Raw genomic sequence first — 19030 nt, forward strand, 5'->3', positions numbered from 1 at the left:
TAATGGCATCGTTCCTTTTAAAATGTCGAGCGACTCGCCGATTACTTCAGCTGGCTTCTTTGAGCCCAACTACACGACCTCTCTCAAATACTGACACTTGTTTAGGTTTTCAAGCGGCTGCCTGTGAGACATAGTTACTGTCTAACTAACAAGGGAACCTCCCCATCGAACCCCCCTCGGATTTAGTTATAACTTGGCACAGTGGATAGGCCTTGATAAACTGAACACAAATCAATTGAGAAAACAGGAATAAGTTGTGTGGAACTGTGAAAAAATAAGCAAAATATACAAACTGAGTAGTCCATGGGCTACATAGGCAACATCAAGGAAAACGTGAGCTCAGAAGCGCCGTGGTCCCGTGGAAGCGTGAGCAACTGCAGAAGAAGAGATCCTTGGTTCAAGTCTTCCCACGAGTGAAAATTTTACTTTCTTTATTTTAGCATAGTTATTATCTGTCCGCTCGTTCATTGACGTCTCTGTTCACTGTAATAAGTTTAGTGTCTGTGTTTTGCGACCGCATCGCAAAACCGTGCGATTAGTAGACGAAAGGACGTGCCTCTCCAATCGGAACCGAAAACATTTTATCGCAGGGTCATAGGTCAACCGATTCCTCCACAGGAAAACACATCTGATATATTCTATACGACACTGGTGACGGCATGTGCGTCACATGACAGGAATATGTTGTCGACCCACCTAACTTGTACACTTGGCGAATGGGTAAAAAGATTCTTCTACCTTGCCCGATTTAGGTTTTCTTGTGGATGTGATAATCACTCCCAAAAAAGTGATGAAAACATAAGAGTTTGTCACATAAACTGAAAATAAAAAATTAAAGTTTTCACTCGATGGAAGATTTGAACCAAGGACCTTCCGTTCCGCAGCTGCTCACGTTACCACGAGACCACGGCGCTCCTGGGGTCCCTGTGTCCTTGATGTTGCTTATCTATCCATGAACTACTCAGTTTGTATAATTTGCTTATTTTTTCACAGTTCCACACAACTTCTTCCTGTTTTCTCAATTGATCTGTGTTCAGTTTTTCAAGGCCTATCCACTGTGCCAACTTATAACTAAATCTGAGGGGGGTGCGATGGGGAGGTTCCCTTGTAAGTACAGGGAATGAAATTGGCAAACTTTATGCCCCGATATCGACGACATGTCCCCTGTTTACTATCCTTGCCAGCTGCGTAGTGAAACTGCGCTGCAGCGTCACGCATTCGTCCATCGACCGCCACAATTAAAATTTTGCATATTCCGTCGATACCTCTATGGATATCAATTTGTGACCAATTTGCATAACTCCTTGGTGGTGCGTCATTTCTTTGTCTTACAATGTACGTTTCAATGACAGGCATCCTAAGCTTCAGATGACTTACACGTCCCTTATCTTATCTTAAATCAGATGTTTTTGTAATGTGGTTTTGTGTTACTTACATAAAACATTTAAAGTTTCCCCCTTTCAAACGGAGGAACAACACAACCAACGGCTTACAAATAATTGTTTAGTACATTGACCTCGGTTTCGACACATCTAAGGCTGTCTACATCAGAACGAAATTTTAAAAGGCGTGAAGTTATACTGTGAGAAGGCAATAGCCAAATTTGTCCATTGCGAGGTATACGTACCAAAGGTTCGAACGTTTTCAATTTTTATTTTTGACTTTAGCATATCTACTCTAAACTTTGGCTATTGCCTTCTCGCAGTGTAACACAGCGACTTTTAAAATTTCATTCTGGTGAAGACATCCTTAGAGGTGTCCAAACCTAGGGCAATGTACTAAAAATTATTTGCAACCGGTTGGCTGTGTTGTTTCTCCACTGAAACTTATATATGAAAGACAGCCGTGTTCAAAACTGTTACCCTATTTCGTTATCTGGGCACAGCCACCAAGGATGAATAGAAGATGTCGGTAGAAGAAAGTGACTACCCACAAAGGAGTATTTTGCATTAGTGAATGATATGTGTTTGTTAAATTCAGTGATAAGAACGAACTAGGCAGGGTGTCTGAAGAGGTACGCTACAACTTCAGTGTGCTGTAGCACACAAGCTAATTGAGATATTCACACAGTGATTGGCTTAATTGACAGACAAACTAACAGAGTTTTGTTTGTGGGTGTTCTAGATTGTCATGAGTGAAGTACAATGACAACAGCTCAAGAAAAGACTTAGAGTGTGGTATGTTTTTTTTTAGACCTAATGGGACGCTCGGGTTCAAAGGAACTTCCAAACACGGTATAGGAAGCAGCGACCCTCGCGGACGTCGATACACTGGTGGTATATGAATGTTACGCCGTCAGGAAGCGCTGGTATGAAGCATCACAGTAGTAGAAGTGGGACAAGTGAAGCGGACACAGAACGGATACAGTTGGCTACTCAACGTTCGCCCCCGGTGGAGGTTCGAGTCTTCCCTCGCGCATGGGTGTGTGTGTTTGTCCTTAGGATGATTTAGGTTAAGTAGTGTGTACGCTTAGGGACTGATGACCTTAGCAGTTAAGTCCCATAAGATTACACACACATTTGAACATGTTTTTTCAACGTTCTCCGCAGAAGTCTGTTCGGAGGGTGTCGTAAGAGCTGCAAATGCATAGAGCGACTATGCGCCGGGTCTTTTGGAAACGTTTACAGATTTATCCATACCGATTACAACTGTTGCAGGCACTGGAAACAGACGACAAGCGACAACGTATGTAGTTCTTCTACGCCGTTTACAGGAGAATGAAAATTTTCTAAACAACCTACCATTTTCCGATGAAGAAAAATTTCACATGTGTAGGAAAGTAAGCAAACACGTTGTTCACATATGGGGCAAAATCAATCCACATACTGCGACGCAAGAGGTACCTGACATCCCGAAGGTGAACTTTTGGTGCTGTTTGAGGGTAGGTTCTACATCTACATCTACATCTACATTTATACTCCGCAAGCCACCCAACGATGTGTGGCGGAGGGCACTTTACGTGCCACTGTCATTACCTCCCTTTCCTGTTCCAGTCGTGTATGGTTCGCGGGAAGAACGACTGTCTGAAAGCCTCCGTGCGCTCTCTAATCTCTCTAATTTTACATTCGTGATCTCCTCGGGAGGTATAAGTAGGGGGAAGCAATATATTCGATACCTCATCCAGAAACGCACCCTCTCGAAACCTGGCGAGCAAGCTACACCACGATGCAGAGCGCCTCTCTTGCAGAGTCTGCCACTTGAGTTTATTAAACATCTCCGTAACGCTATCACGGTTACCAAATAACCCTGTGACGAAACGCGCCGCTCTTCTTTGGATCTTCTCTATCTCCTCCGTCAAACCGATCTGGTACGGATCCCACACTGATGAGCAATACTCAAGTATAGGTCGAACGAGAGTTTTGTAAGCCACCTCCTTTGTTGGTGGACTACATTTTCTAAGCACTCTCAGAATGAATCTCAACCTGGTACCCGCCTTACCAACAATTAATTTTATATGATCATTCCACTTCAAATCGTTCCGTACGCACACTCCCAGATATTTTACAGAAGTAACTGCTACCAGTGTTTGTTCCGCTTGTAACGCCGGAAATGCGTATCCTCCTATTTTCATCTATTGTACTATTATTTTGTTTCCCTGTTTTGTTACCTCAAGATATGACATTTCCGTCTCTTTATATATTGTAATTGTTTTACTGTTTGTATATATATATTTATGCATTTATGTCGATGTATAATTGGTTTGTTTCGTAAATATCATTTGTATTTTTACGCTGGGTCTTGCCTAGGGAAAACTGCTATCGAACGATTACATCGATAGGTCGTGTGAAGACTCAAAGTGTGTAGGATCTTTGGTAGTGTTAACTCTGCCGCGTGAAGCGCGGGCGGAGCAGAGAGTGAGAGTCTGGCGGGAGTAGCGAGTGGAGCAGGTGTGTTGTGTGACGCTCCCGCGAGTTGCCGCGCTTTCGGGGTTTGGCAGCATGTAATTGCGCTCGACTCGCGATGATAGTTTCTGACATGGTGTCGCGGACGGGAAGCATTAGCTGGCGCACATCAAGAGCCCGTTTCGCCTGGTGACCGTGTCGAGAAGAAGGCGCGCCAACATCCAGCTTCTGCAACAGCGACGGCCGACAATGAGTGACTGTCGCCACCTCCTCGATCGACGGCTTCAAACCTTCAATCAACCGACAAGGAAGACTAAAAGCACGTAAAGTTTCAGAACTGTATGGCAGACCTCAGCTTTTCAAATTGTTCCATTTGCCTCGCAAAATTACAGCAACTTAGCATGAACCTTTGTTGCTCATTGTCTCAATTGCATTGCCAAGCAGGGTCCCTTCCTTTTCCGAAATGAACCCGAGTGTCGTTGAAATTCAAACGCCAGCATTAAAATAATATAATTAGATTTCACTGCTTTAATTTCAAAGTTCAGTAGCTGGCTACAATATTTAGGTTACACGAGCACAAATTTAGAGTGCGAGTTTTGTTAGCATATTTTAGCTTACCTGTGACTGCAGCTCAGCTTGGTACGTACTAAATTTTACTATTGTTAATAGTTGGTTGGTTGGTTGTTTTGGGGAAGGAGACCAGACAGCGTGGTCATCGGTCGCATCGGATTAGGGAAGGATGGGGAGGGAAGTCGGCCGTGCCCTTTCAGGGGAACCATCCCGGCATTTGCCTGGAGTGATTTAGGGAAATCACGGAAAACCTAAATCAGGATGGCCGGACGCGGGATTGAACCGTCGTCCTCCCGAATGCGAGTCCAGTGTCTAACCACTGCGCCACCTCGCTCGGTGGTTGTTAATAGTTCAGAATCATTTAATTCAAGTTCAAAGTAAAATCTCTTGTTTCTAAATTGCGTAGAGTCAAGTTGCTTTTGAAATGATTGTTGAGGTAGTCCAAGACTAACCGTATTTTACTGGATTTCGATGTGCTTCAGAAAGAAAGCTCACTGTTAACTTCAGTCACTAAATTAACTTTCGATTTTCCGGTTTTATTAATTCTTTTGCTAAATTAAGTCAGAGTGTAGCGAAATTTATTACTTCTGACAAACTTTCAGTTTTCACACTACACGTGTCAACCTTCAGTTGCCACGATTCTAGTGTTAATTATATGTGTAATAACCTTTCTTTTTCAGTTACTATAGTAATTGTCCTTAGGACTGGCGACCGTGATTTCCAGCAAATCTCAAATATCTAATTACCGCTAGTTAATTGTTAACGTAACGGCCGCACATTTACTTTCTTTATTAACTTTACCCCTTTTCAAAATTAATTTCCACCAGTTTCATTTGCATTTTTCCTTTCAATTAGATGTAACCCTTTCCTCCCTCTTTACCGATAGATTAACTTCGGTGACGATTGCTTTTCCCAAATTTCCATCAGGTACACGCGGTTCAATTTTTCACTGTCATTAAGGTCGATAAGTGAGGGGGGAGGTTACACGCTGTCATATAATCATACAATAAAGGATCCTTCTTTCTATGTATTCGCAATACATTACATTTGTCAATGTTAAGGGTCAGTTGCCACTCCCTGCACCTAGTGCCTATCCGCTGCAGATCTTCCTGCATTTCGCTACAATTTTCTAATGCTGCAACTTCTCTGTATACTACAGCATCATCCGCGAAAAGCCGCATGGAACTTCCGACACTATCTGCATTGTGGGACCGTCTTTTTTCTTTTTTTTTCCTCAGAAAAGCAGTTAATTCCAACAGTAGCATTGATATGCTGAAGCGTTTCCGTTACCACAACTGGCTGACCATCAAGACACAGTCGTTTCCCAGCAAGGTGGTGCAGCGTCATACTGGGCTAAGATAGTGCGAGATTTTCTAGACAGGGAGTTTCCAGGCTACTAGGATGGCAGGGATTGTCCAATTCTCCGGCTCCCTACGTCGCTTGACATTACACCGACATATTTCTTCCTATGGGAGTATGTCAAGGACAGAGTACCAAACGCCTGTTATCCAGACATACGATTTAAAGAACGGAATCGTTGCTGCAATTGCCACAGTTCATGCAGATATGTTGAACCAAGAGTGGAGAGAGCTTGAATATAGACTGGATGTTGTGTACACCACTGAAGGCTCATATGCTGTAATTTACTGAATGGCTCAGAAGCTTTATGAGATAGCGTATCACATAAGTCAGACGCGATGTGAACATCTTAATTAGTTTGGTTACTATAACACATTGACGTTCTACCGTACCTTTTGAGATACCCTGTACTAAAAAACAAAGCAATATTTATAACAGACAGCATTTTAGTAGTAGATATCTAACTACTTGTGGCCAACGAATGGTGCATTCGGAAGCACAACACATAACTTGATGAAACTAATCCTTACTGAATTGAGGATTAACATATTTCTGGGGACCCCTGCGTTTTCGCTTAAAGCAAGTTAGTTTAATTGGGCTACACGCATTCAGTAACTTGTTTCGCGTTCTCTTGAGTCACAAATGTGCCATTTGCTACGGCATACACATTAGAATTTTCAACGACATCCCTCTACGACCTCAAATAATCCACGTAATCTGGTATACATCGGACACTTGTCTCCGTGGTTTTCAGATCGTAAGGTAGATTTGACGCTGACGCAGTTTCCTCCGAGGTCTTGAGGCAGCAGTGACAAACAACTTGCTATTATTAATATTGCTCAAATAACACAGATTTGCAGGTTATGAAACAATAATGAGCAACTGATAATTAAGGTACATTCCGGAGTTAACGAACCGCATAAGGTACTGTTCGTTAAGCTGTGAGTTAGTGAAATTAGGAGTCGCAGTTTGCAATTCATATTGAATGTTCACAAAGTCATTACTACCAAATGATATCCCCCCGTTGATGCGCTTTTCCTTAAACTTGCTCTCCCGATCACCATTCAAATAAGGTCACGTTTTTCTTATTGTTTCTGCTATTGAGGGGCATTCTTCGGGGCATAAATAATTGTTTTGCACTTGTGTGAATAAGCAACTTCTAGTTTACAAGGTACGTAACAGCTTACAAAGAGCCCTATGGTGTCAGAGAAAATGAAATTGTGTATGCTCTCATGAAGAGTGCTAAAAAGCTTACCGCTTAGTCCATTTTTTGCTGTTCCTGCGCTAAAACTGCCACGTGAAGCATAAAGTTTTTTTTATTTCTTTACTACTAATTGTATTCGTGACATATTTTGTAGACAGTATTGACATATATCACTGAACATATCACAAAAATTACATTATTATGCGGCACTTCGTTAAGGAGATATGACGTCTTAAATACTGAGATGCTCGAAAAATTACCGCATCAAGAATGGCGTTTACATTTATTACTTCGTTGCTACCTACTCTATTCGCATCCCATTCCGTAGACGGTATTTGCAGCTGCCGCTGGATGTACCTATATTATTTTACAATACATAGTTCAGGAGATATCGCGTCAAATACTGGGACACAAGAAAAAAGTACCCCATCATGCATGTCGTTTTAACTAATTGCGTCTTTGCTACTCACTCTTCTCGCAACACATTTCGCAGACAGTATTCACACATTCTGCTGAATGTACCAACAAAAATATATCGTAGTGTGATACATATTTAGTTCAGGAAATATGACGTCAAATACTGAGCTACGAGAAAAATTGTCGCATCGTGTTTGTCGTTTTAATTTATTACTTCTTTGTTACTACCTACATTCGCAACACAATTCGCAGACACTATCCACGTATGCCGATGAATTGACCTAGAAAAACATAGCAGTGTACGACAAGTAGTTCAGGAGAAACGTCGTCATAAACATTGAGATGCGTGAAAATGAAACTGCAGAGCGAAATTCGCTGTACATACAGAAGAAATATGTGTAGAATGCTCGTGAAATATGTTACATATATGTGAAATATATCTGAAATGTGCCTACTTGGGCAAATTAACTGGTAAAAAGCTAATCCTAAACCCATGGAACAATTGAATCAAATTTGGTGCACATGATAGCAACAATCTGCAAAGAAATATTGTAGAGGTAAGAAACATCAGCTTCCTGTTGGGGTGAGTGTGATAACATGGAGAGAGAAGACGTGGAACTCGACAGACAGCGAGGGGAAGGAGGAGAGAGGCACAGATAGGCAGAGAAGGGGTCGACAGAGTTAGGGGAGGGGACATGGACAGAGAGAGGGAAGAGGAGGTGGAGATGGACAGAGAAATGAAAGAGTTAGACAGACAGAGGAGGAGATGAACAGGCAGAGGAGGTGGAGGAAATGGACAAAGAAAGGAAAAGGGAGGAGATACACAAATGAAGGGGAGAGAAGGAGATGGATGTGGGAGGAGATGAAAAGAGAGAGGCGGAGGAGAACATGAACAAAGAGAGGGGGAGGAGGAGAAGGCATTAGCGGAGGGTAGATGAACGAAGGCGAAAGAGCAGATGGACAGAGGGGGAGGAGCAGATGGACAGAGGGGGAGGAGCAGATTGACAGAGAGAGGGGGGGGGGGGGGGGAAAGAGGAGCTGAAAGGAGAGAGCGGTAGGAGGAGATGGACAGAGAGTCGGTGGTAGAGGTGGCGGACATAGAGAGAGGGACGGAGAGAGAGGGAAGAAGGAGATGGACTAACAGAACATGGGAATACATACACACCTGGACAACGCCGGTTACTCAGCTAGTAAATAATACACTAAACAGTAATAAATAATATAAGAAACGTTGGGTGACATTTACGGGGATAACGAGAGAATTCTGGACATCTTGGAGCACACAGAAAGCTATAAGAATATGAAGTGGATCGACGAGGTCAAAAAAGATATGAAAGTCTAGGATAAACAAGACAGGTAGCCGCGCGGGATTAGCCGAGCGGGGTAAGGCGCTGCAGTCATAGACTGTGAGGCTGGTCCCACCGGAGGTTCGAGTCCTCCCTCGGGCATGGGTCTGTGTGTTGGTCCTTAGGATAATTTAGGTTAAGTAGTGTGTAAGCTTAGGGATTGATGACCTTAGCAGTTCAGTCCCATAAGATTTCACACACATTTGAACATGTTTGAACAAGACAGTCAATATATTAAAGTGGAAAGTGAGCCAAGAGGTGAAGGGATTCAAGTTAGAACCAACTTGGTCAGAAGAATAGAACGAAATGCATAGTGAGAAGTTGAAATAAGTGTGGCGCCTAAGAAAATCGCTCATTATGTAGACGTTTCGTGTGGGACATATTGGACTCGTTGTGATCTTTAGTCCAAAGACTGGTATGATGCTGCTCTCCGCCGGCCGTTGTGGGCGAGCGGTTCTAGGCGCTTCAGTCCGGAACCGCGCTGCTGCTACGGTCGCAGGTTCGAATCCTGCCTCGGGCATGGATGTGTGTCATGTCCTTAGGTTAGTTAGGTTTAAGTAGTTCTAAGTTCTAGGGGACTGATGACCTCAGATGTTAAGACCCATAGTACTCAGAGCCATTTTTTGATGCATCTCTCCAAGTTAGTCTCTCCTGTGCAAGCTTCTTCATCTCCAAGTAACTACTGCACCCTACATCCTTCTGAATCTGCATAGTGTATTCATCTCTTGGCCTGCCTCTACGATTTTTACCCTCCACGCTGATCTCCAGTACTACATTGGTGATCCCTTGATGCCTCAGAACATGTCCTACCAACCGATCCCTTCTTCTAGACAAGTTGTGCTACAAATTCCTCTTATACCCAATTCTATTCAGTACCTCCTCATTAGTTAAGTGATTTACCAATCTAATCTTCAGCATTCTTCTGTAGCACCACATTTGGAAAGCTTCTATTTTCTTCTTATCTAAACTATTTATCGTCCATGTTTTACATCCATACATGGCTACACTCCATACAAATACTTTTAGAAAAGACTTCCTGGCACTTAAATCTATACTTGACGTTAACAAATTTCTCTTCCCGCTTTTCTTACTATTGCCAGTCTACTTTTTATATCCTCTTTACTTCGACCATCATCAGTTATATTGCCCCCCCCCCCCAATAGCAAAACTCATCTACTACATTAAGTCTCTCATTACCTAATATAATTCCCTTAGCATACCTTGATTTGATCCGACTACATTCCATTATCCTCGTTTTGCTTTCATTGATGTTCATCTTATATCCTCCTTTCAAGACACTGTCTCTTCCGTTCAACTGCTCTTCCAGGTCCTTTGCTGTCGTTGGCAAACCTCAAGTTTTTATTTCTTATCCCTGGACTTTAATTCCTACTACAAGTTTTTCTTTCGTTTCCTTTACTGCTTGCTGAAATACAGATTAAACAACATCGGGGATAGGCTACAACCCTGTCTCACTCCCTTCTCAACCACTGCTTCTCTTTCATGCCCCTCGACTCTTATAACTACCATCTGGTTTCTGTACAAATTGTAAATAGCCTTTCACTGCCTGTATTTGACCCATGCCACCTTCAGAATTTGAAAGAGAGTATTCCAGTCAACATTGTCAAAAGCTTTCTCTAAGTCTACAAATGCTAGAAACGTAGGTTTGCCTTTCCTTAACCTATCTTCTAAGATAAGTCATCCCAAGGTCGTCTTCTAGCAGTTTTTCCATTCGCGTGTAAAGAATTCCTTTCAGTATTTTGCGGCCTTGACTTATTAAGTTCGGTAATTTTCACACTTGTCAACACCTGCTTTCTTCGGGATTGGAATTACTATGTTCTTCCTGAAGTCTGAGCTTAGTTCACTTGTCTCATAAATCTTGCGCACTAAATGGTAGAGTTTTGTCAGCAGACTTAAGTACACAATAATAATATAAAAATAATAAATTTCATCGAAAAAGAAGTACCTTCTGCCATATACTTCATAGTGAATCGCAGAGTCAGTACATTGTAATCTGTATCAGAGTAAAGAGTACTTAGAAATATGTACTGGAATTGGCGCTGTTTGTGCTTTGCCTGCGCGGTATTAAAGGGAAAAGGACTCCATCCCTGGGTAAGAACATTCGAAGTATACCCAGTAGCATTAGTTAGCTACGTGTGAAGTCACCACTCAGTCATATCTCAGAGCGTCATTTTGAGAACGAGTTGGAGAGTGAAATGGAACGAAAATATTACCACCGAGGCGGGCGCGGCGACCGCAGGCTCAGGGAGATATACCGCGGCCGTCCATTAGTTCGCCGGGGGCGGAACGCCAGGACTGCCGATGCGACAGCTCGCGATTGCAAAAAATGCAAAAAAAAAAAAAAGAAAGGGAAAAAAGCAACCGCCAGAAAGCGTCGCCTTGGGGAACAGGCGCCCCGAATATCTGCCGGCGCAGAATGTGTGCGGCGTTTGTTTGATACGCGCTCTGTGCGGCAACGCGGCCCCCGCGCCATTTTAACGTCCGGCGGTAAATCTTCCGCCAGAGTCGTGCGCGCACCGATCGGAAGTGCAGCCGTGAAAAGCTCGGCGCTGATCGCTGGTTTATGCCTTTCCACTGGAGCACTGTGTGGAAATGGCTGAAGATCTGAATGGAGTGGCCTCGCTAACACGTTTGTTTCGTAGATTTCGATACGACTGCACAGACTACTGCGGTACCCGTGTTATTGTCGTCGACTTCGCGATCGTTTCCAGGCGCATGCGGAAAGCGCCCAGGATCATGAATATGTGATCGGGATCTACGGTATATCGAATCGTCCAGGGCAGCGATTGTTGGTTGTATCTTGTTTCAAGATTCGCGATTAAATAGTATGTAGCTCCGATTATCACTATTACGGAAGCAAACTATAATAAGAAACCTCTACCTTCAACGCGGAAGCATTCGTGTCGAGAAGAAGGTTGGAACGTAGGTTACAGTAAAACTACTACAACAAATTCTACGCAAATATGCCACTAGAAATTGTGTAGAGCTTGGCGGTGGGTACTATATACTAATGCTAATATTATATCTGATGAAGTGCAAAACAAATATTTATTATTACAACAGTAAAGGTGGATACACCATCGTCAGTTGACAGTTTACAAAACCAGTACGTGCCTAGTCGTCGTAAAATTGTACACAAACACCCAAACTGTTACCTGAAATGCTCCTCCATGATACTGACAAGAGGGAGATTGAGTTAATAATTAAATCACTAAAGACCAAGAACTCTCATGGATATGACGGGGTATCTAGCAGAATACTGAAGTATTATTCTATGTATGTTAGCTCATTACTTAGCCGTATCTGTAACTTTTCCTTTAGGAGTGGTCGGTTTCCTGACCGATTAAAGTACTCGGTAGTGAAGCCACTTTGTAAAAAGGGAGACAGGGATAATGTTGACAATTTTAGACCTATTTCTATGCCATCGGTGTTTGCTAAAGTTATCGACAAGGTTGTATATACAAGGTTACCGGAGGATTTAAATTCACATAATTTGCTGTCAAATGTACAGTTTGGTTTTGGTAATGATTTAACAACTGAAAATGCTGTATTCTCTTTTCTCTGTGAGGTTTTGGACGGATTAAATAAAAGGTTGCGAACGCTAGGTGTTTTCTTTGATTTAACGAAGGCTTTTGACTGTGCTGACCACAAAATATTGCTGCAGAAGTTGGACCATTATGGAGTATGGGGAGTAGCTTACAATTTGTTCGCCTCTTACTTTAAGAACAGAAAGCAGAGGGTAATTCTCCGCAATATTGAGAGTGGTAGTGATGTTCAGTCCCAATGGGGCATTGTTAAATGGGGCGTTCCCCAAGGGTCGGTGCTGGGGCCACTGCTGTTTCTTATTTATATAAATGATATGCTTTCTAGTATTACATGTGCTTCAAAAATATTTCTGTTTGCTGATGACACCAGCTTGGTAGTGAAGGATCTTGTGTGTAGTGTTGAAGCAGTATCAAACAATGTAGTTCATGAAACAGGCCGGCTGGAGTGGCCGAGCGGTTCAGGCGCTTCAGTCTGGAACCGCGCGACCGCTATGGTCGCAGGTTCGAATCCTGCCTCGGGCATGGATATGTGTGATGTCCTTAGGTTAGTTAGGTTTAAGTAGTTCTAAGTTCTAGGGGACTGATGACATCAGCTGTTAAGTCCCATAGTGCTCAGAGTCATTTGAACCATTTAGTTCATGAAATAAGTTCGTGGCTTGTGGAAAATAATTTGATGCTAAATCACAGTAAGACTCAGTTTTTACAGTTCCTAACTCACAATTCAACAAGAACCGATATTTTGATAAGACAGAATGGGCATATTGTAAGCGAGACTGAACAGTTCAAGTTCCTAGGCGTTCGGATAGATAGTAAGCTGTTGTGGAAAGCCCTTGTTCAGGATCTTGTTCAGAAACTAAATGCTGCTTTATTTACCATTAGAACAGTATCTGAAGTAAGTGATAACACGAAAAGTAGTCTACTTTGCATAATTTCATACGCTTATGTCATATGGTATAATTGTTTGGGGTAATTCTTCTGATTTAAAAAGGGTATTTTTGGCTCAAAAACGGGCTGTTCGAGCTATGTGTGGTGTAAATTCGATAACCTCTTGTCGACCACTATTCAATTTTCTGGGAATTCTGACATTGCCCTCACAGTATATATTTCCTTTAATGTCGTTTGTTGTTAGCAATATTAGCTTATTCCCAAGAGCTAGCAGCTTTCACTCAGTTAATACTAGGCAGAAATCAAATCTGCATGTGGAATGCACTTCCTTGACTTTTGTGCAGAAAGGAGTGCACTATTCTGCTACATCCGTTTTCAATAAGCTACCACAAGAACTCAAAAATCTTAGCAGTAGCCCAAACACTTTTAAGTCTAACGTGAAGAGTTTCCTCATGGCTCACTCCTTCTATTCTGTCGAGGAGCTCCGGGAAGAGCTGAAAAATTAAGCAAAATCCATTGTTACATTGTTGACTTTTTATTTAAACTTACGGCTTGTCGCCTGAATATGTTTCTTGTATTTCATTTTATCTGTTTCTACTATCGTGCTATAATTTCATGTATTGACTCGTTCCATGACCATGGAGACTTCTCCTTAATTTGGTCCCACGGAACAAATAAATAAATAAATAAATAAAAAAGACAAGAATTCAGTTAGTCCGTGGCCACGCTAGGCCGTCAGAATCCGTGTATTCGCAATTCAAAGACCTGTCCAATTGAGATTCAATAATCATCTCTGTCACGTATGCACACCTGTCAGGGAGGTGAATAATAAAGCACAGAGTGATATTAAGTGAGCTCATGTTGTGAAGACAGCTGGATTTTTTTCCTGCATGCCACCAGAAGCTAGATGCAAGTGATTGCTAGCGGGCACCTCTTACTGGTAGCAGGTAAAGTCTTTGGCAGCGTATGTACTGTAGTAGAGTATCTACCTAGGTGTCTGGGGACACACATACACACTATGTGAGAAAAACAATCTGGACACTTGTTACGGCATATGAATATGGGCTGCGTCCCGTCTTCGCTCTCATGACTGCTTGATCTCTTCTGATGGTACTTTCAACGAGGTGTCTGACACCTGTGGAGGAATGGCATCCCACTTGTGACGAAGCAAGCTGGTATATTGTTACTTCCCCTCTTGTTTTGCCATCTGCCTCCTTAAAATTAATTTTTTCACTTTTAACTAATTAGCATTAGCACACGTGAGTATAATCTGCATTTCCATAGAAGAGAAAGGTTGGCCCTCAGTTTTAAAAAATACAACACCAGATCTAATTTTGTGCTTAGTTTATGTATATAATTGATTTTCTAATTTATTTTGACTATTCCTAGTTAGTATCTTTTGTTATAGGGTGAAATCAGTAATTGTTTCATAACTTCAATTCTGTTCTTGACGTATAAACAAATATAAATTCTGCACTAATTAGAAACATCTGGAGGAACAACAAATAGTATTCTTAAAGGATCTATTTGGCTCTATTCAAAAAACATGTTAGCAAAGCCAGTCCTTAATGAATTCCAAAAGAATTAACAGTTTTGTCAAAAGTATTGTTTGCGTAAGTGTATTAGTTAATTTCATGATTTAAACAACTAATTTGGTCTCTTTCTTGTAGTAGAAGAAACTGTTAAAAAGAACCAATTTTTGATCTATTCAGTTAATTTAATGCGTTAAGTTTTCAATGTAATTTCCGCAAATTAAACTTCGAAAACTGTGAAGTTTCAGCACCTATTATTCTGGGGATATAGAAGGCCAGATTTTTGGTCCCGGGACAGTCAGTCCAGGCCTGGTTTCAGACAGGAAACCTGTATTGGTTAGAACAACAACAATTCATCAACTTATCTGTGAAATAAGTGTTACACAATTAGGCAGGGTGCTAAAACAATGACGTTGTATGTTCCATACATAACTTTTTATTTTTCAAGAACTGTGAACTATGCGGTTAGCCTTTCACTGCTCACAGATATTCAAAGGTAAACTATTGCAGCAGTATGTGGATGTTTTCTAGCAAACTACACTACTGGCCGTTAAAATTGCTACACCAAGAAGAAATGCAGATGATAACGGGTATTCATTGGACAATTACATTATACTAGAACTGACATGTGATTACATTTTCACGCAACTTGGGTGCATAGATCCTGAGAAATCAGTACCCAGAACAACCACCTCTGGCCGTAATAACGGCCTTGATACGCCTAGGCATTGAGTCGAACAGAGCTTGGATAGCATGTACAGGTACAGCTGCCCATGCAGCTTCAACACGATACCACAGTTCATCAAGAATAATGACTGGCGTATTGTGACGAGCCAGTTGCTCGGCCACCATTGATCAGACGTTTTCGATTGGTGAGAGATCTGGAGAATGTGCTGGCCAGGGCAACAGTCGAACATTTTCTGTATCCAGAAAGGCCCGTACAGGACCTGCAACATGCGGTCGTGCATTATCCTGCTGAAATGTAGGGTTTCGCAGGGGTCGAATGAAGGGTAGAGCCACGGGTCGTAACACATCTGAAATGTAACGTCCACTATTCAAAGTGCCGTCAATACGAACAAGAGGTGACCGAGACGTGTAACGAATGGCACCCCGTACCATCACGCAGGGTGACGAATACACGCTTCCAATGTGCGTTCACCGTGATGTCGCCAAACACCGATGCGACCATCATTATGCTGTAAACAGAACCTGGATTCATCCAAAAAAATGACGTTTTGCCATTCGTGCACCCAGATTCGTCGTTGAGTACACCATCGCAGGCGCTCCTGTCTGTGATGCAGCGTCAAAGGTGGCCGCACTCACGGTCTCAGAGCTGATAGTCCATGCTGCTGCAAACGTCGTCGAACTGTTCGTGCAGATGGTTGTTATCTTGCAAACGTCCCCAAATGTTGAGTCAGGGATCGAGCCGTGGCTGCACGATCCGTTACAGCCATGCGGATAAGATGCCCGTTATCTCGACTGCTAGTGATACGAGACCATTCGGATCCAGCACGGCGTTCCGTATTACCCTCCTGAACCCACGGATTCCGTATTCTGCTAACAGTCATTGGATCTCGACCAACGCGAGGAGCAATGTCGCGATACGATAAACCGCAATCGCGGTAGGCTACAATCCGACCTTTATCAAAGTCGGAAACGTGATGGTACACATTTCTCCTCCTTACACGAGGCATTACAACAACGTTTCACACAGGCAACGCCGGTCAACTGCTGTTTGTGTATGAGAAATCGCTTGGAAATTTTCCTCATGTCAGCACGTTGTAGGTGTCGCCACCGGCGCCAACCTTGTGTGAATGCTCTGAAAAGCTAATCATTTGCATATAACAGCGTCTTCTTCCTGTCGGTTAACTTTCACGTCTGTAGCACGTCATCTTCGTGGTTTAGCAATTGTAATGGCCAGTAGTGTACCGACGCACTGTCCCTGTGCCGTCTGGACTGTAAGTAGCACTTTGGAACTGACAAGTGATTCCTTGCGCTGATTTCTTGTAACACTTTACAGCTGTTCTCCTCGACGCTACACGGCCCCTCTTCATCAGTACATGAGACTTATCTGGACTCGGTTCGTCTGTGGTTGTTCCTTGTGGTTTTCAATTCGTGCTGACATCACCAACAGTCGCTTTGTGTAACATTAGAAGTACTGAGCTATCCCTGACTGATTGGTTACTAAGGTGACATACGGTGACGATTAGGAACGAGTGAGGTCGTACAGTGAGTAGCACACTCGATTCACATTCACGAGGACGACAGTTCCAACCCGCTCTTGGTCATCCAGATTTAGGTTTTCCATGATTTCCGTAGGTCGGTGCAGGCAAATGCCGGGATGGTTCCTTTGAGAGGGCACGGCCGATTTCCTTCCACATTCTTGGCACGATTAGAACTTGTGCTCGGTCTCTAATGACCTCGATGTCGACGGGACGTTAAACCTGACTTTCTTTCCTTCCTTCCTTTCAATGAATAGTCCACTGGGTTCCCCTGACTGACCCGTTCTGCAATTGCTGTCTCTCCAATTACAGCACGACACTCATGCGCCTCTGTTTATCCTGGCGGGTGCACCTCTCGTCATGTCTAGGGGGGGGGGGGGGGGGGGAGGGGACGGTGAGTACCGCATCACATAAGTTGTTCAGATACTTTTGATCAGATAGTGCAGCAGTTAACGATTTTCGGTTCAATTCTGTTCGAGTACTGAGCGAGGAATAAATAGTTCTGACAGCACGCTGATCTGTTCTTTTACCTTCCTCTGGCGACCCCTCGCAGAATTTGAGCTGATCGCAGTGACATTCTCGCATAGTCATCCTCGAGGGCCTGAACTCTATATGTACGCAGCAGAGTTTCTCTGCAACTACGTCGCTTTTCTACCAAACAGCCTCATTTCAGTTCCCCTAGCAACTCTGTTTCATTTTCATATGGGCCATACGGAACGGTTACAACCCTATGAGGTGCATCTTTGATCTCGCTCGATGTCTGCTGTTATGTTTACTTGTCGGTTCGCTTTTCTTAGAGACGCACTGAATTTTCCCAACGCTTTTCCAACAAATATAGGTTTCTCATTCGCCTTACGTAGAACTCATCGATCCCATTTGTAACACCTTCGATTTTTATCCCGACCTGATCTGATCGAATAGCAGCCCAATATTTATTATTAACATGACCGTGAACCTAATGGGGCTGGTAATCGGAATTGACTGCTACGGAAGTTGTTACTTTCCAGTTCGTCCTGTTCAATGTTATAACACTGAATGTATGGTAATAAGGAACACCAACACAGTTTTACTAATTACGAACTTATATTCTTCTCAAAACACAAAAAAGGAGACAGCCACTGCCTTAGTCATACATATCTAATTACGGCTAATCTCAGCGCAGGCTTTCTTCATTTGCCATTATCGTCACACGCTAATCCATCACCGCATCCAACACTGCAATCCAAGGTTAGGCCGGCGCGGTAGACGCGAAACTAAATATAGGCACTAGTAACGTCACTGATCACTTTTATAAAGTACTTCATCACTTTCCCGGTATTCATTTATTATTTAGGGGTCTAACCACGGCCATGGTGACACCCTTCTCGGTTAAAAACCCACACACACCATTCCCGCCAACCACTCTGGCGCATCTCCACACTCGCTCTCACAACACGTCACAATCGATTGTTCGCCCTATCGACTTGTGCCGAGTGCAAAGTTATAGTAAGGGCCTACGGACCTCTTACACATTTCAAATCACTATTTAGAACTACTAGTAAATATTTATGCGATGCGACTTCATAGAAAAGTTCGCCAGGTAACTTTGTACCCGAGTAGTATCGGACTGTCTCACTCTCTTTCTTTATATAGGCACCATCTTTACTTATCCAAATTCAGAGAAAGCTGTTAGTCGGTACCATTTATGGTCAAAAATTTGTGTAACATTTTCGAAGAACAGTGATCTTGTGAGCTATGTCAAATTAGTGAAAAACCGTCTAGATCACCATGGTTATTTTATTTAAAATGACCGGTTTTGGCGTAGCCTTAGGTCATGTTTGGAATAGCACCATCAGCTGATGTTGACGATGTCCAGAACAGTCAGTAGACCTCAGAAATTTCAGCGACTGAGCTGAGCTCTACTGGCTGTTTCAGACATCGCCAGCTTTAGATGATGGTGCTATTCCGAAGATGGCCGAGGACTATGATGACATCGGTCATTTTAAATAAAATAACCATTGCGATCTGGACTTTTTTCACCAATTTATGCACTTTAAGCTTCCTGTATTATGAGAGATGACAGTTTTGTTTGTAATGTTTGTTAATTTACG

The sequence above is a fragment of the Schistocerca americana genome, chromosome 5 (assembly GCF_021461395.2).
Source record: "Schistocerca americana isolate TAMUIC-IGC-003095 chromosome 5, iqSchAmer2.1, whole genome shotgun sequence".
Classification (NCBI taxonomy): domain Eukaryota; kingdom Metazoa; phylum Arthropoda; class Insecta; order Orthoptera; family Acrididae; genus Schistocerca; species Schistocerca americana.